At 44.0% G+C, this 17,495-nt stretch overlaps 1 protein-coding gene across 2 annotated transcripts in view; it reads left to right on the forward strand.

The window, feature by feature from the left end:
• Positions 1 to 726: 726 nt before the first annotated feature.
• Positions 727 to 17,495, forward strand: part of DGKA (diacylglycerol kinase alpha) — a 275,733-nt gene continuing 258,964 nt past the window's right edge. For both annotated transcript variants that reach the window (XM_040341070.1, XM_040341071.1), the window contains exon 1: positions 727 to 1,104. The gene's annotated coding sequence lies outside the window, so the exon portion shown is untranslated. The remainder of the gene's footprint in view (positions 1,105 to 17,495) is intronic.

The raw sequence follows: 17,495 nt of genomic DNA on the forward strand, positions 1-17,495 counted from the left end.
CCAGCGCAGATTTGGCAGCACTGGCTTTGTGAATCCAGTGCTTGCCTCTCTGCGCTGCGCCGGCGTAGCGTAAAATAGATACGCTACGGCAGCATAAATATGCGCCGATGTATGTGAATCCGGGCCATATTGTTTGTGATGTCAATAGGCCTGCTGGATCTTCTGGGTTCAGCCATTGCGCCTCCTGATGATGCGGCGCTAGGTGCACCCCCCTCCTCTGAGATATGTGATGAGCATATCCCAGGAGGCACAGCTAGCACCGTGCTCTTCATTTGCCTAGGTGAGGGGGCGGAGCCACGCATTTTCATGGAAAAAAGGTAAATAGAAAACAGTTGTATTGAAGTAGAGGAGGATAGATTGGAGGGAAGTTTATTGTGAGGGTGAAGGGGATATCAGTGAGGACAACAATGTCTTTACACCCAGACAGAGCCTCCCTATGCTGCTGGGACCTTGGTCTTATGTGTATTGCTTGGTACTTACAGTACATGTAATATCCTGATAGCAACTCATATATCCTCCAAGGACTGGGGAGCTGATATATAGGGCATGTTTGTCGTTGGGTGTAGACAACCTTGGTCTCCTCTATACACAGACACAATGAGAATATGATTGTAAACATTTCATTGCAGGGTGTGTGGAGTGGCCAGCAGCCAACATCCAGTCTGTATGTATGAGAGGAGAGGAGAGGATTCCCTGTCAGTGTGTGCTCAGCCTCCTTCCTGGAGAGTACAAAGATCATTCCTAGGAGCAGGGAGTCCTCACAACCTCCCCATGTCATGTGTGTGTCTGGGGGAGAGGCGGCTTCTCTATGAGGGTGTGATCACACTGGAGAGATAGATACTCTCTGAGTAAAACCTGCTAATCTCCTCACAGCCTCTCACTACCCTGCACTGCACTCACTATTCACACTCTGCTGAAGTTTCACTTCCTGGCTCTGCTGCTTTTTTCTTACATTTATACTTTTATTCACCGCCCCCTTCTTTCTGACTGTTTTTCTCTTTCTTTTGTTTTGTTGCCACATCCTGTCTGCAAAGAGAGAGAAGACAGAAGAAAGAGAGAGAAAGAGAAGGCAGGAGAGAGAGATCAGGAGTGCTGAGCATGCAGGTGAGAGGAATGTGTACTGTACTGTGTATATGGTGTGTACTGTACTAAGATGTGTGTGTACTGTATTAAGCATTGTGTATATGGAATGTGTACTGTACTGAGCATTGTGTATATGGTGTGTACTGTACTAAGATGTGTGTGTGTACTGTACTAAGCATTGTGTATATGGAATGTGTACTGTACTAAGCATTGTGTATATGGTGTGTACTGTATTAAGGTGTGTGTGTGTACTGTACTAAGCATTGTATATATTGAGTGTGTACTGTACTAAGCATTGTATATATGGAGTGTGTACTGTACTAAGCATTGTGTATATGATGTGTACTGTACTAAGGTGTGTGTACTGTACTAAGCATTGTATATATGGAGTGTGTACTGTACTAAGCATTGTATATATGGAGTGTGTACTGTACTAAGCATTGTGTATATGATGTGTACTGTACTAAGGTGTGTGTACTGTACTAAGCATTGTATATATGGAGTGTGTACTGTACTAAGCATTGTATATATGGAGTGTGTACTGTACTAAGCATTGTGTATATGGTGTGTACTGTACTAAGGTGTGTGAACTGTACTAAGCATTGTGTATATGGATTGTGTGCTGTAACTGTACTAAGCATTATATGGTGTGTAATGTACTGAGCATTGTGAATATAGTGTGTACTGTACCAAGCATTGTGTATATATGGAGTGTGTACTGTACCAAGAATTGTGTATATGGAGTGTGTACTGTACCAAGCATTGTGTATATGGAGTGTGTACTGTACCACGCATTGTGTATATGGAGTGTGTACTGTACCACGCATTGTGTATATGGAGTGTGTACTGTACCAAGCATTGTGTATATGGAGTGTGTACTGTACTAAGCATTGTGTATATGGAGCGTGTACTGTACTAAGCATTGTGTATATGGACTGTGTACTGTACTAACCATTGTGTATATTAAGTACTGTACTGAGCATTGTGTATATGGACTGTGTACTGTACTAAGCATTGTGAATATAGTGTGTAATGTACTAACCATTGTGTATATGTGGTGTGTACTTTACTGAGCATTGTGTATATGGAGTGTGTACTGTACTAAGCATTTTGTATATGGTGTGTACTGTACTGAGCATTGTGTGTACTGTACTAAGCATTGTATATATGGTGTGTACTGTACTAAGCATTGTGTGTACTGTACTAAGCATTGTATATATGGTTTGTGTACTGTACTGAGCATTGTATATATAGTGTGTGTACTGTACTAAGCATTGTGTATTGTACAAAACATTGTGTATATGGTGTGTACTGTACTGAGAATATAGTAGATACTGTACTAATTACTATGTATGTAGTGTGTACTGTGTTCAGCATTGTCACCTCCTGCTATGTAGAGGAGTGTGTACTGTGCTCAGCGTTGTATATATGGTTTGTGTACTGTACTGAGCATTGTATATATGGTGTGTGTACTAAGCATTGTCATCTCCTGCTATGTAGAGGAGTGTGTACTGTGCTCAGCGTTGTGCCATGGGTTGTCTGGCAGAGGGGTGGGCAGGTAATCAGCAAAGCTCCATGGAAATGTCACAAAGGGGCTGAAGAACTATGGGGTGTGTTGTGTCCTTCATAAGAAGCAAACCAGATGGTCCCTCAACTTCTACAAAAAGCTGCATTTTTCTTATTACAATGTTCTGTCCCTAGGGGGACAAAATCCGTGTACTTTCTCCCATCTTCCTATGTGCTGTGGAAGGTCCGCTGCATGGTCCTACAGGACACCCCCCTCTCATTGTGGCCACCCGACAACTCTGCTACCAAAGAGACCGCTGTGTGTGTGTGTGTGTGTGATATATATATATATATATATCTACTGTAGCTGTTGCTTATCTGGGGCTCCAAGTACTTGTCCAAGACCAGCGCCAGTAAGGAGGTGAAATGCCTGTCCTCTGCACTCCTCTTGTTGCTGCTTGTCTTGGCAGATGTCTCATTGTTAGCTGCGTTGTTGGACAGCTGTAGAGTTCATCTTGTCCAATCACAAGCTTGCCTTCCACAGCATGTAGGAAGATAGGACACAGTACTACATGTACTCTGTCCTTTGAGGGATGTAACAAAAAAAAGAAATGAGGCTTCTTCTTTAAAGTTGAACTCCAGGCACAAAACCTTTAATTTTAATATATCCCTAAGCTCCATTCACATATGTGCAACCTAAAAATCGTGCGATTTCCATTGCGACTTTACTGTGCGACTGACTTGATGCGATTTAGCAAATTCCAAATTTTCAGAACGATTGGAATTTGAATTCTGTGTGAAGAATAGTTAGGAGCGGGCCCGGGAAGCCGGCTGCCTTGTCCTTAACAACCTATGACTTATCAGCTGTCGGCGGATTTCCCCACTGATATCTGAATGTAAAAAAGAGAATGGCGGCAATTAAAAAACAAAAATGGAAAAAAAATATTGGGGTCCCCCCTCCCCATGCATACCAGGCCCTTCTGGTCTGGTATAGATTTTAAGCATATGCCCGCGCCAGACCCTTATCCGAGCAAGCAGCCCATACCAGGCCACGTGGGGGGGGGGGGGGTGCTGTGTGCTTTTTGCCAACGCTCCTTATCCCACAAGAGACTCTTCCCCACAACCCTGAGTGGTGGCTGTGGGCAGAGGGCTTTTTGGAATATAGAAGCCCCTTTCAACAAGCCCCCCCCCCCCCTTATGTGAATGAGTTTGGCCTAATCATTCACCAAAAAAGTGTAAAAAGTAAGTAAACACAGTACACCAGTCGGTCTTTGACAATTGCTCTATTAAATAAAAAAATATTTCCCCCCGAAGTAGATCCATCACGCCAACCTAAAAAAGGAAAGAAAAATTCTGGCCCAGACGAAGGCTCTCGTCGACTCTTCCGTGTAACAGCTCTTCAATAACTAAAGGACAGGGCCACCCAGTGATGTCACCGATTGCACCACCCCCTTGTGACATCATTGACCCATGGTATTCTGGGGTGGTGACATCACAAGGGGGGTGGGGGTTCCACCGGGCGGCTTAGGTATTTAGGAGCTGGCACATGGCGGAGCCAGCAGTGGGCGGGAGCCTTTGTCAGGGCTGGAGTTTTTTTTTGTTGTGTATTGTTTTTCGGGTTGGCGGTGTGGCAGGTGGCGCAATTGAAGGTAGATCTACTTTTTTTTTTTATAAATACATTTTCAAAAACTGGTCTACTGTGTTTACTCACTTTTTTGGTGAATGGGTAGGAGTATTATGTACCTCATGCTCATTCACATGGGGGGGGTGTATCTTGGGGTCCACTTGTTTAACCCTTTCATGCCTATGCCTATGTATGACATTTGGTGTTTACAAGTTAAAATCCATATTTTTGGCTAGAAAATTACTTAGAACCCCCAAACATTATATATATATTTTTAGCAGAGAATCTAGAGAATAAAATGGCGATTGTTGCAATATTTTATGTCATACGGTATTTGTGCGGCGGTGTTTTAAACACAACTTTTTGGGAAAAATTTACTTTCATGAATTTTAAAAAAATGAAAAAGTAAAATTAGCCCAATTTTTTTGCATAATGTGAAAGATGATGTTATGCCGAGTAAATAGATACCAAGCATGACACGCTTTATAATTGCACGCACTCGTGGAATGGCGACAAACTACGGTAACTAAAAATCTCCATAGGCGACGCTTTAAACTTTTTTTACGGTTACCAGGTTAGAGTTACAGAGTAGGCCTAGTGCTATAATTATTGCTCTCGCTCTTACGATCGCGGCGATACCTCACATGTGTTATTTGAACACCGTTTTCATATGCGGGCGCGACTTCCGTATGCGCTTTCTTTGCTGCGCAAGCTCGCGGGGAGGGGGGCGCTTTAAAAAAATTTTTTTTTGTTTTCTTATTTATTTTTATTTTTTTCTAATATTAAATTTTTTTTATTTTTTTTTTACATTTTGATCACTTTTATTGCTGTCACAAGGAATGTAAACATCCCTTGTGACAGCAATAGGTGGTGACAGGTACTCTTTATGGAGGGATCGGGGGTCTAAAAGACCCCCGAGCCCTCCTTTGCACTTCAAAGTATTCAGATCGCTGAAAACGGCGATTCTGAATACTGTGTACTTTTTTAAATCCGGCGCCATTGGCATCTGAGAAACCCGGAAGTGACGTCATGACGCCGCTTCCGTGGTTTCAATGCGGACACTGAATCAAAGCCGTTTACGGCTTTGTTTCAGAGCTCGCCGAGACGCTGGAGGCGCCGGATCGTGGATCGGGTCTCCCGGTGGGACGGGAGGCCCGGTCAGAGCGGCGAGAGGCGGCGGGAGGGGGGGATGTCCCCTCCCGCTCCTCCGGCATAACAACCGAGCGGCTTTTAGCCGCATCGGTTGTTATGTTTGGAAAGCCGATCGCCCGCTCTAAACAACGGTACCGGGATGATGCCTGCGGCTGCAGGCATCATCCCGGTATAACCCCTGAAAGCCGAGGACGCATATATGCGATCCGTCGGCGTGAAAGGGTTAAAGGGGCTTCCAGATTACGATAAGCCCCCCGCCCGTAGACCCCCCCCCCCCCAACCACTGCTTGGGGTTGTGGGGACAAGGCCCTTGTACCATCAACATGTTGAGGGCATGTGGGCCCCCCCCTTTCCTGACCTGCCGGGCTGCATGCTCGGATATGGTATGGTATGGATTCTGGGGGGGACCCCCACGCCTTATTATTTTTATTTTTTTAATTGTCAGCATTCTTTTTTTACATTCAGCTGTCATCAGTTGTTAAGGACACGGCGGTCGGCTTCCCAGCCCGCTTCTTAACAACCAGCTATTCTTCCCACAGAATTCTAATCGGTCGATCAATTTTTAACTGATTCAAAGTCGTTCAAAAGTCAGAAGCTGATTGGTTACTGTGCACATCTTTACCAGATTCTGAGTGCTCCAGTTTTGTAAATTTCCCCCATTGTGTTTTGTATTGCATTGTACAAACTGGCTTTGCGTTGTGAATCTGATTTTCCTTTGTCATGATACAAAATCTGCAATACCAAATCCAAGAACAATTTCCAATCTAGATGATTGCCATTTTAATGGGCTGTGGTTGTTGGCACCACTTAGAAACATGCTAAAATCACTAATATTAGATGATGTAATGCCTTTCAGTGTCTAAACGCTTCCCCAGGCTGCATATTGTGGGTACTGGATGGAGCAGAACATTCATCACCACTGTAACTTTTCCTATGTAGAATACAGAATAAAGGGGACTGTAGAATCAGAACATCAAAAAGGTTTACATTCATTTTGATGCAGTAGAAAGCTGCGTGAGTGCGTGTTAAGCGATTCATCTGGCTGCGTTCACTTTAGCCTTCTGCGTTTTTATTGGATCTGAATGCAGAAAGATGTAGTCATATTGGTGCATTTATAATAGGTAATCACCATGCTACTATTTACAATAAACTACAATACAAGAACTGAAATATTTGTATATATGTGTATATATCAGGGGTTGACAAATTTGCTTGGAATCTAGGAGCCAGCTAAAAAAGTTAGGAGCCAGAAAACGCGCCCCGCCGAGTTTGCGCACAGAAGCGAACACATACGTGAGCAGCGCCCGCATATGTAAACGGTGTTCAAACCACACATGTGAGGTATCGCCGCGATTGGTAGAGCGAGAGCAATAATTATAGCCCTAGACCTTCTCTGTAACTCAAAACATGCAACCTGTAGATTTTTTTAAACGTCGCCTATGGAGATTTTAAAGGGTAAAAGTTTGTCGGCATTCCACGAGCGGACGCAATTTTGAAGCGTGACATGTTGGGTATGAATTTACTCGGCGTAACATTATCTTTCACAGTATTAAAAAAAATGGGGATAACTTTACTGTTGTCTTATTTTTTAATTAAAAAAAGTGTCATTTTTTTCCCAAAAAAGTGCGCTTGTAAGACCGCTGCGCAAATACGGCGTGACAGAAAGTATTGCAACGATCGCCATTTTATTCTCTAGGGTGTTAGGATAAAAAATATATATAATGTTTGGGGGTTCTAATTAGAGGGAAGAAGATGGCAGTGAAAAATGACATTAGAATTGCTGTTTAACTTGTAATGCTTAACTTGTAATACCAACGGCCACCACCAGATGGCGCCAGCTCACAAAAAAAAATTTTTTTTTGCCCACCTTCCAAGCCAAGTCGCCAGGACACTATTTCTAGTCGCCATGGCGACCTGGCGCCCGGGATTTGTCGATCCCTGGTATATATAACCAAAAGCCCTTTAACACTGAGGAGCTTCTAAACTACCTATTAAAACGCTGAACGTTTTTTCTGCGCTTTTTAGGTGCTTTTTTTCAGACATTTGTGGTGCGTTAACCACTTTAGCCCTGGAAAAATTTTCCCCCTTGATGACCATTCCATTTTTTTTTTTACTAGTATTGGCGGCGATCAGCTTTTTTTTTTTTTTTTGTAGGGCTGCGATATTGCGGCGGACAGATTGGACACTTTTTTGGGACCTTAGAAATTTTTACAGTGATCAGTGCTATAAAAATGCACTGATTACTGTGTAAATGTGACTGGCAGGGAAGGGGTTAACACTACGGGGCGATCAAAGGGTTAACTGTGTTCCCTCATGAGTGTTTCTAACTGTGGGGGGGGATGGGACTCGCTGGAGGAGGAGACCGATTGCTGTTCCTAATTACTAGGGACAGACAATCTGTCTCTCCTCCCCGACAGAATCGGGATTTGTGTGTTTACACACACAGATCCCCGTTCTGGCTCTCGTGCCCGTGGCCGGCGGGCATCGTGTTACCGCTGGCCATGCGCATTGGGTGCCCCCGCCGTGCAGTGCGCTCACGCCTGCTAAGGCTCTTAGATGTGCCGACGTACCTATATGGCGGTTTGCGCAGGGCTGCCAAACTGTCGCAGTATATGTACGTGAGCCAGTCAGGAAGTGGTCACGTGACTCAAACTGCTTGAAAAAACATTTGGAGGCGCTTAATGTCAAATCTAAACACTTTCAATTTGTGTGAAATCAGGTAGGCCCGTGTACTACACGGTTGAAGGTAAATCGAAAGAAAATTGAATAAGAACATTTGTATGTTTTGTTTTTGTTTTTTGATCCACTTTATATGTGTAGTTACATATCACAGAGACTGGTGTTGTGTTGAAACTGAAGTTTATTGAGAATGCCATAGAGGGTTCCACCATTGTTAAGTTATTGAATAGTAAGGTAGAGCTGCACTTTTTGGTTTTGACATTAGTGCATGTGTAGCAGCACAGTTGAGTGCCGTCTGTGATTTTTTTTTTATTTCATTTTTTTTTTTTTTTTTTACATTTTGGGGTATACTATAATGTAGGGTTGCAACTAACGATGATTTTCATAATCGATTAGTTGGCCAATTTATTGTTTTGATTAGTCGATTAATCGGTTATTAATCTTAAAAGAAAGTGTGGCCATACAAAAACGTCTTCCTTCAAAAAAAAAAAATATAATTTTAAGAACATTCATTCGATTTTTCTAATCGTCAATGGGGGTCAAATTGACGTTCGTTTTCAACCACAGTGACGGAACTTTAGAAATAATAGAAAACTTCTTGGTCAAAGGAATTCTCAGAACGTGTATGTGGTATACGTTCAAAAATTACATTCATTTAAAAACTGAATGTTAAAATCAATGTGAAAATTTCAAACAACATTCTTTCCTTCAACGAATGTACAAAGATTTTTTTGTATTAATATAATATTAACAGTAGTGTTTTTCTTGCTCTTTTTGTACTGTAACGGGCTACCATATTTATCGGGGTATTGCACGCTTCGGCGTATAGTGCGCACCCCTAAAGTGGACCCGCATTCCTGTAAAAAAAAGATTTTAGTACTTACAGTTTTGGTGTCTTGCGCGGCGTCCATCGGCGTCCTCGTCGGGTCTGGCGTCCGTCTGCCGCTTCGGTGGTGTCCTCCTCGTCAGGTCCGGCGTCCTTCTGCGGTGTCCTCCACGTTCGATCCCCGCGCTGAGTTTGAACTACTGCACCTGCATATACCAAGCGCAGTACACTCGTGTATAGTCGGGCAGGCTCGGCTCCTCTCGCGGTCACGTCCTGTGCGTCCTGTACGTGATTGCGAGAGAACCTGAGCCTGCCCGACTATACACGAGTGTACTGCGATCGGTATATGCCGGCACAGTAGTTCAAACTCGGCGCGGGTATCGGCGTATATCGCGCACCCACGATTTTGCCCTGAATTTCAGGGCAAAAAAGTGCGCGGTATACGCCGATTAAATACGGTAATTTTCTTTTTTTTTTAACCCATTTTGTTACTGGCCGATTAATCAATTTATGAAAATAGTAATCGATTCATTTCATAATCGATTAGTTGTTTCGGCCCTACTATAATGTATTTGTGTCATGTACTGACAGTTGCGCTTCCCTTGCCACACTTTGAGCCGTCTCTATACAATCGCATTGCATGGCTAAGCTTTTGATTGTATCAGAATATTTTATTTCTAGTCCTATTACTTTAATAATAGATTTTCTTTCTCAGAGGGTTAGTGTCTTGTGAAACTCCCACAATTTGTTGGGTAGATTGGGTATGATATAGAAATGTGTTTCTATCATGTTATTGGACTTGAGTTGCTCTTTATTATCTCAGTCAGTGTGAGAGATCACTTGACAAGCACAATGCAGGCCTAGACTTTAATTACATAACCTCTTCAGAAACAGATTCTTCCATTGCTGGTGTGTTATTACTTCTGCAAATGCTAATGAAACCTTTTCTCTCTCGGGAGTGTCTGTAGCCTGTGAAATGATTTTTGATCGTTTAGTAGATGGGAGATTTTTGATTGTAATCTTGTAGAATGGCTGCTTGTGTTCACCTGAGACTGTTGTGTTTAAGGGCTCTTTCACACATGCGGACCGTATGTCTGCTTTTTCATCCATCCGTTTGCGGGTGTCAGAGGATGAACATCCGCTGACACCCGATCTCACTTGGGTCCGCAATCCTCCGATTCCCTATTTTTCCATCTGTCCCAGAGGGCTTTCACACTGGAGCGGTGCGCTAGCAGGATGGTCAAAAAATTCCTGCTAGCAGCATCTTTGGAGTGGTGGAAGAGCGTTGAGTATACCGCTCCTGCCCATTGAAATCAATGGGGCACCGTGGCTATACCGTCGGCAAAGCGCCTCTGCCTTAGGCCCCTTTCACGCGGTCGGACCGTTCAGGTCCACCTGTCAATTTTGTCGGCGGACCTGAACGGCCGTTCCATGCAAGCCTATGGAGCGTCGGATGTCAGCGGTGAAAAAAATCTCAATTAGCGTATATTGATTGGTTTGCGCAAAAGTTATTGTGTCTACAAAATAGGGGATAGATTTATGACATTTTTTTTATTATTATTATTATTTTTACTAGTAATAGCGGTGATCTGCGATTTTTAGTTATTTTTTTTTCTCTAGAGAGGTGCTTTCTAACTGTGGGGGGAGTGGACTGACAGGGAGTATAAAGAAATCGTTGTTCCTAATCACTAGGAACAGACAATCTCACTCTACTCCCCTGACAGAAAGGGGATCTGCTTTGTTTACACTGGCAAATCCCCCGTTCTGCCTCTGTGGAGCAATCGCGGGTGGCCGGCGGACATTGAGTCCGCCGGACCCACTGGTTGGCCCCCGGCTAGCGAATGGGCACGCGCCCACAGATCGCCGTGTATGCGCCCTACGTACAATGACTGCGATTCGTGCAGGAAAGCCAACCTGCCGCAGTACAACTAGCTAGTCGGGAGCCGGTTAAAGCACCCAGTGTGCAAAAGGCCTTAAAGCGGGGGTTCACCCTATTAAAAAAAAAATATATATATATTTTTTTCTTCTAGCATAAAATTAGGCATAGTAGCGCGAGCTACAGTATGCCTGTATTTATTTTTTTAGCCCGGTACTCACTGTGCAATCGTATATTGAAGATTCCGACTCCCCGCGGGGAATGGGCATTCCTATCCAGAGGGAAGGTGATTGACGGCTGGCTCTTGCACGTCACGCTTCTCCGGAAATAGCCGAAATAGGACTTGGCTCTTCACGGTGCCTGCGCATAGTCTGTGCGCAGGCGCCGTATAGCGCCGTGAAGAGCCGAGACCTACTCCGGCTGTCTTCGGGGAGCGTGACGTGCCAGAGCCGGCCGTCAATCATCCTCCCTCTGGATAGGAACGCCCATTCCCCGCGGGGAGACGGAATCTTCAATATACGATTGCACAGTGAGTACGGGGCTAAAAAAATCAATACAGGCATACTGTAGCTTGCGCTACTATGCCGAATTTTATGCTAAAATGTTGTTATGGAGGGTGAACCACCGCTTTAAACTGGAACCTCACTCTCCCAATCAACATTGATTTTTTTTTTTTTTTTAGTTCTCATGCTGCTAGCATTAGTAAACAGATAGTAAAGTATAGCATATTTACTTGTTTTATTTTATTTTTTTCCATTTCTTTAGTAACTTCCTGGTTTCCATGCCTAGGCAAATGATGTCAAACATCCCAGGAGTCTTCAGGGGGTGGGAGGTTACTCAGCTAAGCACATCCTCTCTGCATACCTATGCCAAGGGCAGATGGATTCCAGGAAGTAAATGCAACATGAACCATTTGCCCTTACTCAAGATGGTCATGGCCAAAAATGCTAGGGGGTGTTTTTCAAAGTTATTTCTCAAAACTAAACAAAAAGACATATGTGGATAGGGGAGTTTGCTTTGAATATTAAATATGAATCAAATCCTGTTTTTGGTTTGTGGTGCTCAAATGCAGTGAAAATCTGCTTTAGGCCTGGTTCACACTTGTGCCATGCAGGAACCCTGCGACTCCACTGTGGGTTTCCGCATCGCACCTGACTCTCACACCAATTCACACGGCCATATGCGAGCTGCTGGGAGTGTCAATATTTTGCCAAATTATAATATAAAAAGATTTAACGTCAGCAGCTACAAATACTGGAGGTGCTGACTTTTAAAATATGATCTCTTACCTGTATAGGGCGCCCACGTTGTCCTCGGCTCTAGGGTTGAGGCGATGCCATCTTCGGTAAGGGAATCGGGAAGTGAAACCTTCCTGGTTCCCTACTGTGCATGTAGTCACGCTGCGCAATCTCACTAGTCCCAGAAGACAGTGGGGGGGGGGGGAGGAGGGGCTGGGAATGGCGTAGATATCCGCGGATACTGCGGCTATCTATGCCCAGAAGTGGGAGCAAATGTCTGGATTACACAGGTATCTGCTCCACACTTGCACAGGACCCTTTTTTTGGTCCACACCAGAATCGGATCGCATGAGTGTTCAACACCCATGTGATCCGATTCATGTCCGTACTGTCAGTTTGCAGTGCGATATGCCTAGCTGAAATAGGGGTTTCATTAAAGCGGAGTTCCACCCTAAAATGGAACTTCCGCTTTTCGGATATTCCCCCCCTCCCCCTGAAAGGTGCCAAATGTGACACCAGAGGGGGGGAGGAATCCGAAATTTCAGCTACGCATATCGCACTGCAAACTGACCGTACGGACATAAATCGGATCACATGGGTGTTGAACACTCATGTGATCCGATTCTGGTGTGGACCAAAAAAAGGGTCCCGTGCGAGTTTGGTCCGAATGCGATATCAGCCATACAATCTGTATGGCTGAAATCGCATTGCACGGATATTGCATTGCATGTGGTTTGCGGTGCGAATCACATGAAATCTCGCACCACACAATGGTGTCAACTGGCCCTTATTGATGTTCTCTTCTGTGCTGCTGCTTCTTTAGGTCCTCCTTCTCCCCATTGTCATAAGTATCTCCCACTTCTGTGCCCTCTGCTCCTTCCCCAAAATATTATTCTTATTAGACTGGTATGTTTATGGGCAAAATTAAACTTTCATATTCAGAACCCTGATTTTATGGTAAACACAATGTAAACTATTGCTCATGTCGAGATTACATGCAGCATAATCTCAAATAATAGAGAGAAAGGTCAACACTGGGCGGGGATGATAAACCAACAAACCTGTAGTAGATTAAATGATAAGCAAGGGACTCAAAGTATCAACTGGCTGGCGACATTTACAGTTTGCAGGATAAAATGACAGCACCAAAATTGTAATCTGGGGGGGGGGCTAGCTAGACCTAATGCATCAGGGTTTGGGTCCACTCTTTTATGGTGGGTGGATTTTGGGGATTTAATAAAAATTGGAGGCATTGTCAAAATGATTGAATATCTTGGCCACATTAGATGCTACATCTTTATTGCATACTGGTTTTCAGATGGGTTCAGACAAGTTGGAGGTTATCACTTGCCCCCATGAGTTTCACTTTTCCTCCTCCTCCCCTTACCCTCCTATGACATTTTTGTCTCGTATCGGGGGGGGGGGGGGGACAGGAACCTGGTTTTGACAAATATCTGCTCCCACTTCAGCTTGGATCACATAGGTGATCCAAGGGTAAGTCCTCCACCCAACACGTCGCAGGTCCCAGAAGGCTGCAGGACCATTGGCAAAGCGCAGTGGGCAGCCAGCTTTGAAGGCGCAAGCAGTCACAGCTGGCTGCCCACGGTTTAATATGCCGGTGACTTGTCCTCAATGTTCCCCTATGGGGGAAGTTCCTCCACTCACTGCGCAGGCGCAAACTTCCCGACGGAAATCCCCGAACCTCGCCCGGCATCCAGGCTCATTCTTTAACATCCCCGTGGATTGGAGGATGTTAAAAAAAGAGCCAGGAGGCCGAGCGAGCGAAGCGAGCCGTCCGAGCGCAGCGAGGACGTGAGGCCGACTGGCCACTTTCCTCTAAGTCCACGTCGCCCTGGATGCTGGCCGCCGTTCGGGGATTTCCGTCAGCAAGTTTGCACCTGCGCAATGTTTGACGGAACTTTCCCGATGGCTGGAACCATCTCTGCGCCTCAGTTCGCGCATGCGCTGGAACTTCCGTGATACCTGGAACCAGCACGGCAGATCACCGGCGCCTGGGACTGAAGACCGGTGAAGAAACCAACCCAGCTGTGGATCCTAGAACAGGTGAGTGTCTTTTTTATTAACCACTTCAGCCCCAGACCATTTTGTTGCTAAATGACCGGGCCACTTTTTGCGAATCGGCACTGCGTCGCTTTAACTGACAATTGCGTGGTCGTGCGACGTGGCTCCAAAACAAAATTTACCTCCCCCCCCCCCACAAATATAGCTTTCTTTTGGTGGTATTTGATCACCTCTGCGGTTTTTATTTTCTTTGCGCTATAAACAAAAATAGAGCGACAATTTTGGAAAAAAAATATATTTTGTCATTTTTGCTATAATTAATATCCCCCAAAAAATATATAATTTTTTTTTTCTCAGTTTAGGCTGATATATATTCTACATATTTTTAGTAAAACAAATTGCAATAAGCGTTTATTGATCGGTTTGCGCAAAAGTTATAGCGTCTACAAAATAGGTAATATTTTTATGGCATTTTTATTAATAATATTTTTTACTAGTAATGGCGGTGATCAGCGTTTTTTTTTATTTTTTATTATTATTATTTTTTATCGTGACTTTGACATTATGGCGGACACATCGGACACTTTTGACACCGTTTTGGGACCATTGTCATTTTTACAGCCATCAGTGCTATAAAAATGCACTGATTACTGTAAAAATGACTCTGGCAGGGAAGGAGTTAACCTGTAGGAGGCGCTGAAGGGGTTAAGTGTTCCCTAGGAAGTGATTCTTACTGTAGGGGAGTGTGGCTACACATGACACGTCACTGATCGTTGTTCCCGATGACAGGGAACGCGATCAGTGACAGTGTCACTAGGCAGAACGGGGAGATGTGGTGTTTACACACCACATCTCCCCGTTCTTGAGCTCTGGGACCCGATCGCGGGACACCGACGGCGATCGGGTCCGCAGATCCCGCAGGCGCGGTCATGGAGCTTGCGGAAGGGTCACAGGCGCACCGCCGGCGGCAATTTAAAGGGGACGTACCTGTACGCCCTTTTGCCTGCCCGTGCCATTTTGCCGACGTATATCAGTGTGCGCTGGTCGGCAAGTGGTTAAAAGTCAGCAGCTACAGATTTTGTAGCTGCTGCCTTTTCATTTTTGCTCAAGTGACTGAAGAATGAGATGATAAAGTGTCCTATAAATGCAAGCAAGGCAACAGATTAATTTATTGCTTATGATCGATAGATTGTTATGGTTACTGCTACTTCCAAGCACTAAAAGGTGGAAATCATCACACAAACTTAAAGGGGAGTTCCGGCCACAATTTCACTTTTTAAATATAAATACCCCTGTAATACACAAGCTTAATGTATTCTAGTAAAGTTAGTCTGTAAACTAAGGTCCGTTTTGTTAGGTTGTTACAGCATTTAGACACTTTGTAAAATAGAAATAGACCGTGGCCATCTTAAGTGTGGGCATCATGAAACCAGACTGTATGACTTCCTGGATTTCAGCTTTGCATATCTCGCACATGCTCAGTGCACAAGCAATGTAATAGGTTTCAGTCAGGTTTGCAAAGACTACTGGGAAACATGATGCCTATCCCAGAAACCCTTGCAAATAGCCTAGGCAAATAAGGAGGAGGAAGTAATGAAGGACTACAAAATAAAGGTATTTACAAGCAACAAATTAAATAAAAATTGTCCATTCTGAACACTATGAGATTAGAGCATGCAGCACAGACAAACATAAAAAAATGTGTGGAACTCCACTTTAAAGTGCTTGTAAACCTTGTTATACCACTTTTACCTACAGATAAGCCCGTACAGTAGGTACCTTGAATATCTCCTAAACTTGCACAGTTTAGGAGATATTCGATATATGCGCTGCTGCCATCGGCACATGCACACTAAAGAAACGGGCTGCTGCAGATTCAGGGCATCACTCTGCGGTATTTCATACTAGCTCATTATGCCATTATCTTGCAGGGGTTTTTTTTTGTTTTGTTTTTTCCTGAGGTTTACAACTTCTTTAAGCCTAAAACACTAATAGTTTTTTTTTAAACCCAGCAAGTTGAATGAAAAAAAAAGGTTGGAGCCTCTGTACTAACAGTCCGACGTTGGTACAATGATCTCCCCTGCTGAGCTGTTGTGTTCTGACAGGGGGTCGCCCCCCCCCCCCCTCCAGAACACTCCGATCAACGCTCTTAGCCATTGACTGAGAGCGTTGATCGGGAGCCAGACGGCTGCTGGTTTTCCAGCATGCCCGTCCGACTTGCACAAAGCCCAATTGTCTGCCATTTTTTATTGAACTGCCCAATAGCTCCCGACATTTGGCCCATGTATACCAGGCATTGGGCTAGATCGCTCGTTTTTGTTTCCCGGTTTCCCCATCCACACAAGGTGGTGGTTGGAAGAATCCCAGCTGAGCCATTTCATTCAGACAGGGGAACTTTCCGCAGTCAGAATACACTGATCCGTGGCTGCAGCCGCTGATCGACAAGTTTTCCAACATTCTTGTTTGGCAGAAAAATGTATTTTGCATGATGAGCTGTGAAGTTTTTTCAGGTGATCTTACATAATCCCAGATTGCATAAAATCCTCTCGCATTACTTAAACCTGTTGTGCAGGTCTTTCCAGCCCAGGGTCTAAAAATTCCACTTTTTAGTATCACCGCCACTTTTTTTTTTTTTATTCGGTAAGATTTATAAAAAAATGAAACCTTTTTAACAACCAATTAAGGTTTCTATAATTTACCTAAGAATTTGACTGCCATTGATTAGAGTTTTCTGCGGACAAAGCGTAGGACTTTTGTCCAAAGGGTGTTGGCCATGATCTTGTCTTGCATACAAACGGCAAAGAATTGTCGGCCATCAAACACGGCCATCAAACACGAAACTATGTGTTTTTTCAGCTCTTTAGCGCCACCCTTTGGGCAACTTCTGCTAATGTTGTTGTGTTATGGTGAGCATTGCATTTGAGCATGCGTGGTTTGTACATTGGAGTTTTGACAACACACAATTGTTGGCGGACAATTTTAAAGCATTCTATCCTACATTTATCCATGGAAAATCCAACTGTTGTCTGATGGAGCATACAAACGGTCACATTTTCCGCCAACAGCCTGTCCTCACACAATTCCCGTCGGATAATCCGATTGTGTGTACGAGGCTTTTTTTTGTTTATTCATTTGTGGATATTTTATTTTTAGATTCCTAACGGCCTTCTCCAGATACAGTACAGTGATAGATTTTTTGCAACAAGTATTGAAGCAAGATTTTACTTTCTATGGCAAGATCTAAATTGTGACTATATAAACTGAACCGTATAAAATGTAACAGCAACCATCCACTGCCTCAGATAAGGACAACTATTTTGCCATGTGATCTTTCACACATTTTAGAAGTCTGCCTTTAACCACTTCCGGACCACCCACTGTATATATACGTCATTACTTTGATATTGTACATCGGGGTTGTGGGAGCAGATGGCTGCCATAACTCCCAGTATATTTTTTCACAGTGGGCGATCCTCTTTCAGATAAAAG

Source organism: Rana temporaria, chromosome 2 (assembly GCF_905171775.1).
Source record: "Rana temporaria chromosome 2, aRanTem1.1, whole genome shotgun sequence".
Taxonomy (NCBI): Eukaryota; Metazoa; Chordata; class Amphibia; order Anura; family Ranidae; genus Rana; species Rana temporaria.